The sequence below is a fragment of the Sinocyclocheilus anshuiensis genome, unplaced genomic scaffold (genome assembly GCF_001515605.1).
Source record: "Sinocyclocheilus anshuiensis isolate Anshui unplaced genomic scaffold, SAMN03320099.WGS_v1.1 scaffold870, whole genome shotgun sequence".
NCBI lineage: Eukaryota > Metazoa > Chordata > Actinopteri > Cypriniformes > Cyprinidae > Sinocyclocheilus > Sinocyclocheilus anshuiensis.
Genome location: NW_015540842.1, coordinates 2,136,916 through 2,155,172, shown reverse-complemented (window position 1 = coordinate 2,155,172; position 18,257 = coordinate 2,136,916).

The window sequence follows — 18,257 nt, the reverse complement described above, 5'->3', positions numbered from 1 at the left end:
TCAAGTCAAGTCAAGTCAAGTCTGTTCATGCCTCGTCAAGTCAAGTCTGTGTATCTTGTTTGGATTATGTTTGGATTTTGGATTTCACCTTGTTTGAATAAAACTGCACTTGGGTTCTCACTAAGCTCGCCTTCAGTGGACTGATTCGTTACAGACGGGAAAACATCCAGTCATTTCACACAGACTGCTAATCGGGACAATCTATTTGTGATTATCCTTCACAAATTACACAACAGACTTTCTTTCTCTTGGAAGAAATGATTAGGAAATGGCCTTTGTCTCATTTTTTTTGGTTTCCAAGTGAAGCCATTGAAGAGCCAAAGGCAATTTTGGTAACAGCGACTTCTCTGATTGCTGGATCATTTGGTAGTGCAGTTCTACACCAGGAACTATTCAAAACATTTTTGTAACCATGTTGAATTCACACTGCTTTGTATACAGTATATTTCTTAAGAGTTTCAGAGCTCATGATAGGTGGTTGTGGCTAGAAGGGATGCAGCAAAAACTTGAAGCTAACAATAAATTACATTTTAGACCTAATAGATTGTGTTTTATTAATGTCTACACCTACCCCAACCCTAAACCTATCCCTTACAATGATGCAAAAACAGTAATTATTGTTGTACAGTGTGAGAAAAATGACGCTATATTGATGTGCACATGCCCAGTAGTTTTAGGTGTACGACTATAAGCAAAAAAAAAAAAAGGCTTCACACATGGCTTATCCAAACACATTTTTTAAATCAGAACTTTTATTAAAAAATGCTTTTACAGTATAGCAATACAATTTAAAATGAGTTGTTAATTATACCATGGAGAGGAAAAAAGAGTCGTTCGGGTCATTGAACAGCAGTAAATGTATTTCTGGTAATTTCTCTGAGGGACATTAATTTGAGAAATTAAAGTTGAAGTTGAGATAATGTTGAGATGAGGGAATACATTAGACTAAAAGCTTTTTTTAGAGAGCAGAATTTGAGGTTATGAGTGGAAACTAGGTTCTTCTGGAACTTTCTTCTCATCTTTGCCCAGCAACTGAGCCGCAAAGAGACCGAGAGAATACAGGGAGAAGAAATGGAAATGAGAAATGATTTGCAGAAACGAAGTGTAGGGTATCAGACCGAATCAGACAATCTAAGATTTAGTCAAAAAGACAGTTAAAACACGAGGAGCCGAATTCCACAGAGGCCCAAGACACAGGATGTTCGTAAATCAGATCCTGGCGCCACAAGCCTGAACCAACTAGCAGCTTTGAGTAGCTCACAGCATTTAAACAAAAGAACACTTATTGACAGTTCCAAGGAGATTGTCAATTTTGGGGGCAAGTAATCAAGATTAATGGTCAAAAGAGATGCACAGCGTGACCATCACATGGAAACCAGTGATAGCAATCACGAGCTCTTTGGATTGAGTCCCCCCACCTCGACGACAGAGAACAGACTGGAATTCCTTATGACCCCCTTCTTTGCTCGCTCTTTGTTTCACTCTCTTCTTTTTAGTCTTAGCTTTGAGCTATGCTTTTTAATCATACTTCTTTAGCTTTTTGTAAACTGCCGATCTTGTTACTGTGCTAATAAATAGTGTTTTCACTATACTTTGGATATTAATATCCATTGCAGAGTTGATGTTATACGGCTCGTTCAATGAATCGCTGGCCGTCTCAGTGATCAGCCATAAAACAGTGATTCTGTCCAAATTCCCTTTAAAATCTTAAATGATTCCCTTTGAGCTAAATTGACCTGTTTCCCTTACAGAAGGGTCAAAGTGCTCTGTTGCTAAATGCTGCATTCAGTTCAAGTAGGAATGTCTGCATTTACATCTTTCAGAAAGGTCAGGATGGTCGAGCTTGGGAGTTGACTCGCTAATCTAGACTTAAAAGACTTACATACAAATAGTTCATACAACCATATCTTGAGACCCCATTGATTCTGTTCCATTATGTTGCTTTTCTATAGTTTTCAAAGCAAGAATACATGTTATCAGTGTCTGGTGGACCATGAACCTAAAGAAGTCTAATGACATAGGGGTTCCTTCAGATTTATTTCCTGTTTGGATAAGTGTAATCAGTAAAACTGTTGGATAGTCCACTTTAGACATTCTAATAACAGTAAGTAACTTTGCAACTACATGTCAACTACAGTCATTAGAGTATTAGTAGACTGTATTCATATCTGCTAATACTTTATTTTGATGGCCTCCCAACAGATATTCTACTGCCTACAAGTAATTTTTCAAGTACGTCAACTTATTCTACTAACCCTAACCTAACAGTCTAATGATACTCTAATAAGAGTTAGTTGACATGTAGTTGCAAATTAATGAGAGTTAGTTGACAGTAAGTTACTTATAGTCAGTTTTGAGTAGATTACTTACAAATTGTAGTCCGCTACTGATTACAGATTACATGATGAAAATTGTAGTTAGTAATGTAATCTAGGTTACTAATTTGAGGTAATGTATTATGACTACTTTTTAGATTACTTTTTCAACTTGTTTTAAACTTGCCATTAAACGTACCATATCGATATAAAAAAGCAAAGAGAAAGAAATTATTTTCCATTATTTGATATCATCATGAAGACCGGGGTTTCCCAAACTGGGGTTAATGTAAGAAATGCAGTTAGTCTGTGAGTTGATAAAAAAATCTAATAATTAATTCAGTCATAAAAAAAGGTAAAATAAAGATACATTATTTTAAAATGAAAAAAAATTAACTCTTGAACACTAAAAATATAAATATTTAATTTGTTTACCTGTGTGTCATCCGAGAACTGTGAACATGCAAATGTCTCGCTATATTCCTGAAATATTAACTTCTTCAGGGATATTTCAAGTAAATATTTTATGTCAAAGGGGTTTGACTAGCAAACATGCCCAAAGTCTTCCAGCTTTGAAATATGTTTTGCCCTGAGTTACAGAACCAACAATTAATTTCAGAAGCATGGTTTGCTAAATCATTTTCATTGATAGTCAAGATTAAATGGTTTGACACACAGTAGGATTTTTGGAAACAAAACTTTAAAGGGGTGGTTGACAGTTATTTTTTTTTTCTAGGCTTGATTGTGTTTATGGGGTGCAGTCTAACATGTGTTAATACTTCGTTTTTTTAAAAAAGCACATAATTTTTTTACATAATTTACCTTTATTCTACACCACTCCGTTTCTTCCTCTTTTGAATGCTCCGATGATTTCCTGTTTTTATGAAGCCCCTCCCTCGAATATGCAATGGGCTCAGATTGGTTAGCTGGCCCAGTGTGTTGTGATTCGCTAAACCACCAGTGTGCGTCTAATCGTCACGCCCCTCAACTCAGAATGTGCTCCGCTTGTATTGTAAACAATGGCGTCGTCAATATCGCTTAGCAATTTGAGCTCGATTGAGACTCAAAGAATATTAGTGAAGAGGATCGCACAGAACCTGTGCAAGCACACGGCTCTTAATGGAATGTTTTTTGTTGTTGTTGTCTCATACTTTTAGATAGGTTGTTATTTGTAAATGTTACTGCTTATGTTAGCTTTCAGTATACGGTTTTATCCTGATTAAAGCTTTAATATAGCACACAACTACATGCGCGTCCATGTTTAACGCTTGTCATAGCTATGTGAAAAATATCTGTCTGTCTATACACATAAAGTTTATAATTGGAACACAGTTTATTGGAGCTGACGAGCTGATGATCAGGTGAGAGAGAGAGATGCAGAGCAGAGCGTGTGCAGAGCAGGGGGACGCGAGGAACAGGATTAAGAACCGCTGCTTTAGAACATTGATTTTGAAACTTGTGAATCCATTAGAATTGTTAGAATACAGCATCACGATTCATATATGAATAGATTTTTTCGTGCACCCCTAGATTTTACGGCATGGCAACAACGTCACAAACCTGGGAAGTAACTCGTTGTAGTCCCTAAGAGCCGTTTTTTGTAGGCATTAAACTGCCATAATTTTAAAAGAAGATAGCTCCTTTTGCATTGAACTTTCAGTGTCCTAACTTTGCAGATATTATTTATGCTCAAACAGCAACATTACACACTAATGTTAAAAAAGTGAAATCTCAATCAACCACCCCTTTAAGAGAGAGAGAGAGAGAAAACAAAAAAAAGAATGATAGAAAATCCATAAATTATTAATAATTGACTGCCATTTTTTAATAATATGTAATCTATAAAATGTATAATATCATGTAATCTATGCAAAAGTAACTTTAATCTGATTATGAGCATTTTAAAATGTAATCAATCAAACATACTCAATTTTTGGAATCTGATTACGTAATCCAGATTACATGTAATCATTTACTACCGAGCACTGCTTACAGGCCTAAAGTGTCTAAAGTGAACTATCACAATATAGTGTAACTGTGAAATCTGTTGCAGAAATTATTTATCCACTATAATTTGGTTGCTAGTAGACTTGTTGATAAACAAAGCTAACAGTCAATGGAAAGCTAACAGTGGATGTTATGCCATCTTCAGAGCATCAGTCAGTGGAGCATAGGATGAGTTAGAGATGAAGCAAGAATATCCCAGATCCGACGTTGAATGGAACTGAGCATAAATGCATCCATTTATTCAAGGTTGCGATCTGAAATGATTGTATTAGAGACATTTATGAGTAATATTTCATTTGTGGCATAGCTAATAACATTTGCGTGGCGGCACAGTGCTCAATTGTAAAGGAGTGTATCAATCAGATGTTTAGCGTGAGGTCAGATAAAGATGTGCCTGTGTATGTGGATATGCTCCTGTGCGTTCCTAATGGCTCTCAGGCCATGAGTGAAGACTTCTGCTCTCAATATTAATCAGCCTCAGTTATTGCTGGGAATTTACATTATTGATCAAGGGGGTGGCAGGCGGAGACAAATGCAATGAGCCAGTAAAAAAGATAAACATCAGGGTAGCAGCTCTGATCAATCATCTCCTTCTTCTTCTTCTAATTTCCCTCTGGAGGCACTAATGAAGCACAACAGGCATCCACTATATATAAAAAAGGGCTCATAAAACGGTCAAATGTACAGTTGTTACCTGATCAAAATTGATGGATGATTCATGAAAATATTTGCACTCTAATAGTCAGGTGGGGTCACACACAGCTATAACTAATTGCAGTTACTTGTCAGGAATATAAAGGTAATTAAATAAATACATAAATATACAAAAATAAATAAATAAATAATATATATATATATATATACACACACATGCATACATATACATATATATATATATATATATATATATCACGATCGCTGCTGCTACTGTGATGGAGCGAGGAGCAAGGAGATGTAAGGAATTCACATCAACAGTCTTTATTAATCCAAACGAAAGCAAAGCACATGTAGCAGAGGGGATAGACGAACAAAACCAGACAGAGAACTTAGAACAAAACACTCCTTAAGAATACAACTCAATCAGGGGAAGACAAGACACACCTGGAATAAAATTGGAAACAATCAGGGAGTAGGAACAGGAAAACCAAATAAGGGCATGGAAACACATGGGGAGCAGAACAGGCACAAAACAAGGAACAGAGTCTGACATTACTGGGGGTGGGCGCCCTGGAGGCTGGTGCAGGACTGGGACATACCTCCAAGGTGGATCAGGCAGTCCAGGGTACCATGGCGGCACAGGGAGCTCTGGAAGCCATGGCGGAGCAGGCAGTTCGGGGCACCTTGGCGGAGCAGGCAGACTAGGAAGCCATGAAGGAGCAGGCAGACTTGGGAAGCCATGGTGGAGCAGGCAGTTCAGGAGGCCATGACAGAACAAGGAGCTCGGGGAGCCTGGCCTCGGCACTCGGCCCGGCCTCCAAGAAGCACTGGAGCCCTCTCTGGGCTAAACTCGGGCACTGGAGCCCTCTCTGGGCTAAACTCGGGGACTGGTGCCCTCACTGGGCTAAACTCGGGGACAGGAGCCCTCCGTGGGCTAAACACAGGAAGAGGAGCCCCCCGTGGGCAAAACTTGGGAAATGGAGCTCTCCGTAGGCTAAACTCGGGGACAGGGGACAGGAGCCCTCACTGGGCTGGATTCGGGGGCTGGAGCCGACACTGGAGCGAGCCTAGGGACTAGAACCAACCGCCTTCTCCTCCTTAGATTCCCCTTTATGTTTTGGGGTGAAAGGCGTGATCGGCGGACTTGACACTAGGGCGGCCGGCGGGCTTGAGAATGCCACGGCCGGCGGCCTTGACTGAGGAACAGCCCGCGGGCTGGTTCTGGATCGGGGCTGGACGCTCTCCAGACACCGGAGGATCCCTTCCCTCCAGCTCAGTCCTGTGGTGTCTGGGAGGTCCACGGGGCGATAGCAATTGGCCCCGATCTAGAACAGAGAGTTGAGCGTGGCGTCGTCCAGTGCTGTTTTTGCTGCGATTTTGCTGAACTCCCACGCATACTCCATGAAGGGGAGATCTCTGTGGGTTAGGGCAAAAACAAAAACACGGAACAGAGTCTGACAATATATATATATATATATATATATACACACACACATTTATTTTTTTTTTAACAAATATATATCAATTAAATATATTTGAAAATATATTAAAATAGAAAATAGTTCTTACAATAATTCATTGTATTTTTTATTAAAGCTGCAGTCCGTAACTTTTTTTGGTTAAAAATAATCCAAAATCAATTTTTGAGCAAGTAATACCCAGCCAGTGTTCAAAACTATATCCTTACCTTAGCCCGATTCACAACTGTAAGCTTTTAATAATGTTTTCTAATTTGAGTGGTACTGGTAGGGATTTTCAGGAAATTCGAGCATGACACAGCGTCATTATGTCACGTCTGTAAACATAAAGAAGTTGTCCTGGCTAATAGGCTATATCGCATGTGAGGATGCTGCAGGTGGCGGATCGTTTATAGCCTTTTCTCACAGCAGCTGGCATAATTACATTTATCATTTTGATGGCAGATCCAGAAAGAATTATGTGTTTATGAAACACATGTGACTGAAATTACATTATATTCCAGTTTTAAATGTGCATCTCAAATAGTCTACGTGGGATTACACAAGATTTGTATTTTAAAGAGAACCAGTTTTTAAGGAAGAATAATTTGCTTTTTGGGTTAAAATAACTTCTTTATATGAAATTCGAATGGCATGACACTTAGAGATTAGACTACAGAAATTGAAATCTACTCGCTAATACACATTACATACATGTAGTCACGCAAGGCTGATGTTGTTAACATTAACAATTTGAGAACAAACAGTAATAATAACTTGCACGGTTTGATGTGATATGGGCTAACCGATCATTAGATTTAATCACTACTGGCAGCACAATTTATTGTAATGCTTTTTTCCTCAGTTGGTCAGAACAAAAGTGGCATACTTTTACTTGTTCAGATGATGATTTGGGTCGTACTTCCAAGACGTAGAATCTGTGATTCCGAAGTACAGTATCCACACCAGTGCGGTGACTGACAGCCACACATCAAACCATTAGATTCATCTGCGCTGGAGCCATGCCGGTGCACAACCCACGCAAGGAAGATAATTCTGCAAATAACTGCAATTGCAGGTTTCAAACAGAGGTGGCGACAAAGAGGCAAAACTTGCGGACTGCAGCTTTAAATAAATGCATTATTATTTTATTTTATTTTATTTTACACATTCAAAATGTATTGACTGCTGGCTGATGTTATATGTTGTTAAGCTTTTCTCCAAAGAATATATAATAACCAGACATCATTACCATAAATTCACACTATCAGACATTATAGCAAGACCTTGATCAGATCTTTATTCCACAGCCCAGCTTTGGAATAAACTTTTGGAATAAATATCACCTTCTCTCAGTTTTTCTTATCTGCAAAATTAATAGGAAAATGTCGGTATGAGATGGTGTCTATGCACATCAAAGACTGACAAATCTGGCATTCTTACATCTATAAACCCAGGTCAATTGTGTGGTTTAGTAACTTGCCGTGTCGGCGGGGGATCACTGCACATCCGGAGGCAAAGCATGAGTCAGCCGGGAAAAGCTCACATGTTCCTCACCCTTCTTGATCTCTCTGATTTTTCTGCACAGCGAGAGCTGAATGGGTCGGGAAACTCGCCTCTATTCCCTGTCAAAGATGAATACTTCTGACCGCTCTACATGCTCTGGCTTCCGGCCCCCATCAATTCTTTGGTCTTACAGAGAGGGAGGACGAGAGAGAAAGAAATAGATTGAAACCGACAGAGAAAGACCATTCAATATGGGTAAGCATGCATTTGGGCTTTTGGGTACAGCCTTAAAAGACCAGAGAAAGACCAGATATCAAATTTCATACAAGTCTCAATCAGACTGAGCAAATCACAGCACTTTTTCACAGTTCATTTTCTTTTGCACAAAGGCCATGCACATGCTGCAGCTTTCTACTTTTCTCCTAAAAAGTCACATTCTAAAATCACATTAAACCCTGAAAGATCTAGATAGTGACAACTTTTAATAAATCTTTATTATCTTTATGGAACTAGTAGTACTCTGTACATATTCACATTTGCATATGGTTGTAAAGGTCATTCACAAAAAGAATGGTAACTACTGTATAAAGAAAACTATAATGTAAAGTATATTAGCATCCACACCAATAAACAATAACATTCTGTTGATTATAATCACGCACACATTTTGTTGTCTTCTGATTTAAATGCACAGGCTCTTTAATATTTGGTGGATTCCAACATGATAATGATTTAGAATTATAATGATTATTGAAACTTTATAGTTATCGTTATAGGTATCAGCGTTGGTGTGAATGAGCCTTAACTCCCAAAACATTGAAGTGTTTGTAAATGACCGTAGTGAGCAAAAAATGGAGTGGTAAATTAAAATCAGAATTATATTCACAGTCAGAATGAGCAACAATGAACCAAATTATAAAAATTACATCAAATTTAGTCATCAGTGGTTAAACTGTCACATTTTGTTCTTGTCTAAAATATTGTAGTGAAAAATATCTCTAAAACATTTTTCTTAAATTTATTTGGATTATTTGGATTTATTAATAACCACAACAAAAATATAGTCTAACAACAGTAAATGCTAGAAAATTAATAAAGGAAAAATAAGGACATGCCAAGTGTGAAGCGGTGATGCCTGAAGGGAAAAAAAAAAAAAAAACATGCGGTGAAATTGCGAATACGGAGGTAATCATGGTGGATCATGCGGGTAATCAACACTGGAAGCTGCTGGTGCTTTAAGTATGTTGTGTCTTAAGGGTCAATATTTGCACAAGTGAATATGTTTCTCAGACTTCATACTGGTTGAAGCCATAGCGAAATGAAGATCCATGACAACTGGCCAGAGCCAATTAATAGAGCCCCTCGTCTGAGTGGGCTGATGAGACAGGGTTAAGTCCACTGGGCCTCTAATTAGAAAGCCGTATGGGCTGAGACTAAGGAGCTCACACTCAACCCACAAGGCACTTAATCCTCATTAAAACTACTGTATCATCACAGTAAGAATTTCAAAATGTGGATTTCATCATTTGAAATAGCATTACTCAACGTCCATAATGCATGTTAATAATTAATCCATTATGGATAATCACCATGCGGAGCACAGCTGTGCAACCGATATCATTAAGGACACATTAAACAGTATCATTGTTTTCAATGATGCCATTTGCGTTAATCAAACAATTCTGCTAAGGCTTGTGTGGATATCCAATACAGTAGGGAACATTATCAGTGCACTGTCAACAGTTTAACTTTACATGTTTTAAAGTTAACCAAGACTTTTCCATCTTTCCTTTTCCACTAAATCTTTCTCCTCCATGGTGGTGGCAATACTATTATATATTGATTTTAGTACTCTGTCAATGATGTTTCATCAATAGGCCTACTTCAGATCCTTGTATTGCTATGACATTTACAAGTGTGGTCGATTTTTGAATGGTTTGCACAAAATGACAGATGTGTGGCTGTCTTTGTGGAACTTTTAGCCCTGAAACAGAGTTTAGAGAAAGTACGTGAACACTGTCTTTGCAATTGCAATGTGACATATTTTGGAATGCAGTGATGCACAAAATCAAAATCGAGTACCTACCCTGCTGAAAAATCGAGCATTGCTGGTTACCAGCATAAGGTATCTTTTGCATGCTGGAACCAGTATGGGATGCTGGTTTGCTGGCGTCCAACCTGGGATGCTGGTTGCTGGTTTGCTAGTCTCCAACATGGGATGCTGGGAAGTAGGCGTGCTGGTGGACCAGCATAAGTTATGTCTTGCACGCTGGGACCAGCTTGGAATGCGTGCTGGTGGATCTTTTGGGTGCTGGTATTATCCCAGCAAAACCACAACAAATCTCACTTATTCATTACATATCATGTTTTTAGTGTGTTTTCATAGTTAAATAAAGACCAATTATCCAATTAATTTTAATAAATTATTTAAAAAATAAGTATATAAGAAAAGCACATGGTGTAGGTTGCATGTTTAATGGCACAGCATAACCCTCAGTGTTAAACACTGCTCAGATTTATATGGTCCCAATCCACAGAGTAAAAGTAAGACTGAAGCAATGTTGCAGTTAGCGAAACAAAGTAGATTCACTTTACAAGACTGACCACTAGTGACGACACTTGCAGTTAACAAGCAGAATCACTGAAGATACAAGGGACAAAAAGAACAGAAAAAAAAAGAAGAGACGAGCAGACAGCACAACTACAACTGACTCACAGCCACACAGCCTTAGATGAAATAAACTGCAAATGAAATCAATGATATCTCACCAGAGCATGCTTAAACAACTCCAAAAACAGCATCTCAGTGTCCAATTATTATAAACAATTTTGTCTTTATTTCTTTTATATGGTTTGCTTGACGTCCCCATTAAGGAGATTTGAACACTTGGCCCTTGACTTTGGTTAAATTAATTCTACTTCAGCAATTGATGAACATGAATGTTATCACTATTGTCTACATTATTTAATGCTTCTGACTGCAGTGACATACATTTTACTATCTACACTTTTTGGAAACAGTGACTGACAGCTTTTGGATTTTGACACATTAATTCTCAAATTAGCATTAAAGTCTTTAAAAACAGATATTTTCAATTATGATTTAATATGATATCAATTTACTGGTAATAGCACTTCTCATAACCCCTCTGTTATTGAACAAACCGTTTATGATTACAGTATGCTGTTATTTTGGGATTTTTTTGTTTTCATATCTCTGAATTAATGCTACCCCCTAATAGTCGACTAACCGTTAGTCGACCAGAAGAGGCTTGGTCCACCAAAATTGTATTAGTCGCTTAGTCGCAGAAAAAAAAAAAAAAAATCAAATTCCACAGGCGAAGTCACGCAGTTTGTGACGGACAGATCGGTAACGGCTAGTCTATGTGGTAATACAGTACATCGGGCAGGACATCAAAACGCTCACCTATCATTCATCAACCTCAAATATGGCTTATCACCTGAAATATGTAAGTATTAGCAACTTTACATGGCCGCTCAATCTAATGTTAACCTAGAGCAATATGTGCTGTTCAAGTGTCTGTGCGGAGCGTGGAATCTGAACAGCAGCGCTCACTGCAGATGGAGGCGCCAGTGAGCTCACTTACTCTTAAAATACTCCTCATTTTTGGTCATACAGATAAGAGTAATACATCTTTCAAATCTGTAAAGACTCTACGTTCATTTGTGTGCACTCACAATAACAACAAAACATTGCACTTTTATAAAATAATGAAAGCAAACAGGATGCGCGTTCTGCCGTCTCGGTCTCTATGAACTCTATGAACTCCGTGTATATTTGCCTTACAGATATGAAAACATATCTATAGAGAGTGAAATGTCTACTTTCAAATGAACCATTTCAAATGGAAAACAAATATTCTCAGATTATGTATAGGCATAATCCATATGAAATATGCATACAGGCGCATGCCGCGCATCACTACTGCGGAGATAACAAGTCATCTCTTAAACCGAAAACAAAAAAAACACTAGTTTATCAATGTATTATTAAAATGTTAATGCAGTCTCCATACTGGTTTTCCCTGGCATATTCATAACCGTTACTACTGCGGGTGTGATGTGGCAAGCTTTATACATGTGCTTGAGCGCTTATTAGGCTATGAATGCAATTAAAGGCTCGGTATTATGATTTAAATGGTTTATTAATAAACATGCGATTAGTCGACTAATGCTTTAAACAAATGACTACTAGTCGACCAGAAAAATCTTTACTCGGGGGCAGCCCTACACTAAATGTTTTAGTCTTGCAACATACACAACCCTGTAAGACTATGCTGGTGAACCAACCTCACCAGCTCTATTATGCTGGTCCACCAGCTAGACCAGCACTATAGCAGCACTAAGACCATTCTGGTGAACCAGCTTCAACAGCATGACTATGCTGGTCCAGGTCTATACTATCACTAACTAGCATAAACAAGCCTAGACCAGCATGGAAATAAATTCAAGACAGGTATGGTGTTCTACCTTGTTTCACAAAAGATCTGAACTATCTATTTACACTAAGTGCAAATATACCAGGTTTGCCAGGTCTGCAAAACAAAACCAGCCCAATTGCTATTCAAAACTATAGCCCAAAAACTAGCCCAATTGCTTTTTTTTCTCCAGTAAAATACCATTCTGGTTAAGATCGCTTAACAACCTGCAGCAACAGTGTAACTGTAGCGCAATCTAAACAGACTGTCTTGTTGGCACTAACTCCGCCCACCATTGTCTGGTTAAGCCAGACAAAATGACAAAAGAAACCTGAAACCAGTAACAGGAGTAGTGGTGTGGAAGGTGCAGTCACATTTATCATTGCTCTTCAAAATGTCCACAGGTGAAATCCAGTCATTTTAATAGCAATCTGTGCAATCATTGTTTCATGTGGGGGTTTAAAAAGTTCTGTGCAGATTTCGCAAGTGGTTTACGTTGGTCATGCAAATTCACCTCCCATTAACCAATAAAAAGCTGCTCGGTTTGAAAGAGACTTATTTGTATTCAATAGACAATGGGCCTTTATTTGCCTAGGAAATTTTGATAGTGTGACTGAACCATAAGGAAAGCATACACAACCAACCTGAGTCTGAATTCACCTTTTCCCAGTTCCATTCTTTATCCTATACACCATCACAGATCTGTTCAGAGAGGCATTTATTTTAAATAAAAATTAGAAACATTTCTGAAAAGTGGAAATAAAGCACCTAATGGCATTTAATAGGCCTATAGTTGAAGTTGGACGTGGTTTCCTCACGATGATCGGATGGGCTGACACATTGGCTGAGACTCATACATCTCATAATATTACCAGACACAAAACCTTCCTTCCTGGACCTTTGAGGACACCTTTACTGATCAACAGGTCCAGCATGGCAGAGATAGGAGTAGGGATAGTGGTAGGGGTGGGATAAGTAACGTCCCAATAAGACAGCATTAATTTATGATTTTGATCAATTTGTTCATATACACTGAATATGCTGTTACTATTTAATACTGTTTTATAATGTACTACAATATGCTGAGGTGCAAATTTACAAGAAAATACTGCTGTTTTTCTTGCAGCACCTGTCGCTAGTGTGCAAGGCCTCTGTCAAAGTTATTGATCTACTTCATTTATCCAAAAGTCCTAAACCTTTAAATGTCAAAGCTTTTTAAACTTTATACAAAACTTTCATACAAGGCTGTCAAGCCAAGATTAAAAGTTTGCTTTTCTCGTTAAAAATCAGTCATACTTCCTTGCATTCTCAAATCGCAATTATTCATCCTAATTGCTCAATTCATATTCAGAAATTGAATTGGAATTTAAAATGCATTTCTAATTCAATCCTGAATAGCATGCAAGATATTACTCTGGTGGTCCTGTTTACTGCAAACTCAATGTACAGTTGTGAATGCAAAGTATTGTACAGTTGTTGTGAAAATTATGGCAATGAGAATACTTAACATTTTCCAGTGAAGATAACGATACCCATTCCTACTGTTTTCCACACAATTTCTGAAAGATGTCCCCACATTTGCGCATACACGCCACATGCACGGCCCGAAGACTCACTCCTGTGGCTCCTTCATTAGCTTTTACATTGCTAAATAATGAATGTGCAGTCGATGATAGAGTGCATCTGTGGGGAGCCTGCGCTACATTTGGAGATGATTTACATTCACTTCATTTAGGTAAGCCAGCATAAGGGCTTTCCTGTTTGCTATGATTTCTTTGCCCTTTCCCCTCCTTCCCCCATTTTCCCTTTCCACTTCAAGCCAAGGTTATGACGGCTTTCGTCGGATTTACTGCTGCTTCACATCTCCATCTGCATGGGCTTACATTTATGTGTCGCCTGCTTGATCAAACAGGCATGTAAGTTGGCCATAAAGTCATCTGTCTGGTGGAGGTATGCCAGAGCTGTGTCGACCCTGCTGAAGGGGGCCTGGAAATGAGACATTGGGGACTTGAAGGGGTTTGACTGAGACTTACAGAGAGACAGAGAAGCTCCTTGAATCTTGTGAGTGCTTTTCCTTAACACATGGGTGTCCTTCCTAAGACAGCACCTTTTCTGAGCAAGTATGTCCTTGTGTACTTGTAAGAGATGTCAGGGATTATACAGTATGTCCTTTTGCAACATGAGCACTGCCTGCTGTGCCATCTCATCAAAAGCCTCAGGTAAAGTACCGTATATACAGGTGATCTGTTTGAAGAAACCAATTTTTGTATTGAGATTAAGCTTTGATGACTCTGTTAAGAAAGAATTAAGCACTCACTTGCAGTTAGCAGTAAGCACAAATACATTTTTTACATTTACAGCTGTTCATGAAAAATAACATTTAGTTTAAAGCTTCATATACAACCCTTTTGAAAAAGACATATCGGTACACTATAGTATACTTTTAAAAAGAGCAGTGGTGTAGAGTATTTGTGTAAATGTAATTAGTTACTATACTTAACTATTTTTGGCTACTGTACTTTGTACTTTGACGAGTATCAAAGACTTCAGCAACTTTTACTCTACTTGACTACATTTTTGAATACGTATAAGTACTCTTTCTACTTTTGTAATAAGTAATCTAATTACTCATTACATTTTGTGTGGCACCAAACATTTTCTGCAACAGTTCATTTCTCGTACGAAACATGCAATATTGCCATCTACAGGGTATTGAAGCTGCTAGATCCCAAACTTGTTAACTAGGCTATTTTACATGAATGTGAGTATCACAGTTGTTTCATATAAGATGAGGACAATCCAGTGGTGAGGCTGAAACAAGCAAGTCCCACAAGTAGACTTGACTGTGTAGTTTTATTTATTATTTTATTTATTCATTGTACTGAAGAGACATTGAGATATTGAAAGCAGTCTTGTTTACAACTGTGACTAGGGGTGGGTGATATGGCAAAATATCATCACAATGTTTTTCAGGAAGGATCACGATCCACAGTCTTATCACAATTGTTTTCATGCTGGTTTTTAACAATATTTAACAATATTTAAAAAGTTACTGAGCAGTAAAAACTAGTAGGTACTCAAGATATCAAGCTTAATGAAGACAAGTAAACTGTCAGAACAAAGAAACAAATAACAAGAACAATAATAAAATAAACAAAGAAAGATACAAATGTAATAAACTGTTTTCAATTTTTCAGTTAAGTCTAACAGTATTCAGGTGAGAAATACTACATAAATCAATAAATAAAGAAGAAAACTACAGAATAAAGTGATCAACTGTAAAATAATAAAATGTACAGTGATTTTTATCAAATCTACAAAAAATTATTCAGTCAAGAGCAGTGCGTGATTTTCTCTTTTTCTTTTTTTTATGTTTGAATAACATTAATGACACAGTAGCAGGGTTTTTTGGCTGCTGTCACTTTAAGACCTAATTCGCAGATTTAATATACTGACAAACATTGTATTTTATCTTAACTGTTTATGTTCACCTAAGACATAACCAAATGTGTTTATAAAAATTATAACATATTCCTTGTGTGTATTTTACTGATTTATATCAGTATGATTTATATTGAAACATGTATGTCATGTATTTCAATATATTTGTAATTACACATTGTAACAATGAAGTTGCAATTTAGTACATTTTAAAATAATAATAACACTAAATAAAATATCAAATAACATACTACAGTTAAAATTATAATCAAGTGATTTACTTGTGCTTTAGTATAAATAATATTGTGTTAGTCAACACATCAAAAGTTTATTTATTTAAAGTATGACAAAGATGGTTAAATGTACTTAAAACACAAAATGTACTAAGAAATGTTTTGAGAAACAGAGTTGTTAAAGTATATGCTATTTAAGTAGCATTTTGAACATCAAAAATATTAGTTTGTATATTATATTAGTACAATACAGGTTTTTTTAATATACTTTTAAAGATTTGAAGTACACTACAAGTGCACATTCAGTTGCATTATATATCAATTCGATTGGAATTTAGTTGAAAAATATCTAGCACAAAGACACTTTCCACAAAAATTCACAAATAATAAGGCATAAGTGGAGTTGGAGTCTTAGATATAGCAGTCCAGGCTTATACAGTACTTCACAAAACTTTTGTGGCTATCACAGAAGTTTTTACATATTTTCCCAGTGTGCAAAGGCTGAAGTTGCGATTTTAAAAAGTCAAGCGGGCCCAGGTAAGGCAATCGATTTCAATCCACCAAGGAGTTCAGGACCGCAATTGATGTGAGATCTGTTCAAAATGACTTCTTGTCCAAGCATTCACATTGTCTTTGGAGCAATTGTTGGCAAGAGCGAACGCAGAGGTCAAGTGCAGTACATGCTCGCCCAGCACAGTCGGCATGAATCTGTCAGGCAGCTGCCAATGTCTGGGCTCACAGTGGAGGTTGCCAATTAGTATGCCCTCTCTCGACTGCCCACAGAGAGCTGAAGAAGGCATCCAGCACACCTGTCAATATTTACTGTTCCAACAAAATGCATCATTCAACGCCATCTGCTCCTGGTCAGAGTACGCCCAGAGATTTGAAGTGGTGACACTTACTTTGGGCTTAATCAATTAATTCCTTGTGTGCTACTAAATATAGTTTAAAATTATATCTATCTATATATCTGTCTATCTCTCTATCTATCTATCTATCTATCTATCTATCTATCTATCTATCTATCTATCTATCATCTGTCTGTCTGTCTGTCTATTTTAATAATTACAATAATTGTCACGCAATATGGCAAATTCCCACAGAAACTGAGAAGATCCATCTAAGATGTAATAAATCTACTAAGTTGCAACAAACCACCATCAGGATGGCACATCTGATTATTATCCCATAATTCCTGAACTTCTTAGTTTGAATTGAAGAGATCTTTATGGGAAGATTTTTTGGATGAAATGAGAGTCAGCGACCACTGTAAGCATATGTTATTAAGCGCTACAGATTGCCTTTCTCCCAGGGCAAGCGGGTTACAACAGGCCTACAAATTGAGATTTTTCAGCACATTCGGTTAATGCGGGAAAGACCTTTGGAGTCCAAAGTCGAGGGATTAGTGCTGATATAGGAAACTGTCAGCTGAACTGCATGGACCACCGCTATCTTCATTCCGATGCCCACGAGTGGCAGTCTACATACTGTATAAAATTGTGTGTTTGAATTTGGCTTTGCAACTTTTCATAAGCCACCAGATCAAGAATATTCTTTTAACACTTAGTGTTATTGATTGCAGAGATGGTGCTTGATGGGGTTGGTACTCGGAGGTGCCTTTGAAGGTATGTGGCCCAAATATGTTGCCCAACTAAAATCTATTTATGGTTCATGAAATTGCATCCCAAGGGACTATCCTTGTTTTACTTGAAACATTGAAAGCCTGCACCACATTACGTCAGCGTAATGTGTAATTTATGTAGGTGACCTTGAAGATGCATTATCGCGGTGTAGGATCTCTGTCTTCGAACGGACCCACTTACACTATTGAGTCACACATGAAGCAATCACATTCCATTGAGACAAACTGAGGAGCCCCTATGCAGCCAGCTGCGGTCGTAAAACTCATGCAGGGTCAGTGAAGTGTTGAAGCAGTTCCTGTACTATCTAGCGTATCGTCTCAAGAGACTCAAATAAAAAACAGTGCTTAAACCCTAACTCAAACTAGGATACAAAACTATCTTTGTTTTACGGGCTTTCAAGGACCAGATGCGTGATACCCCTGACCATTTAACACATAAATTGCTAAATCCGATAAACAGAAAGTGACAGATTAAGAGCTCTCTGTCCAGGAGAAGAATGGCAGACTCCCAACTCGTGACATGGGCATGACCTCAGGACACCTCCCCTTTCCCCCCTGCA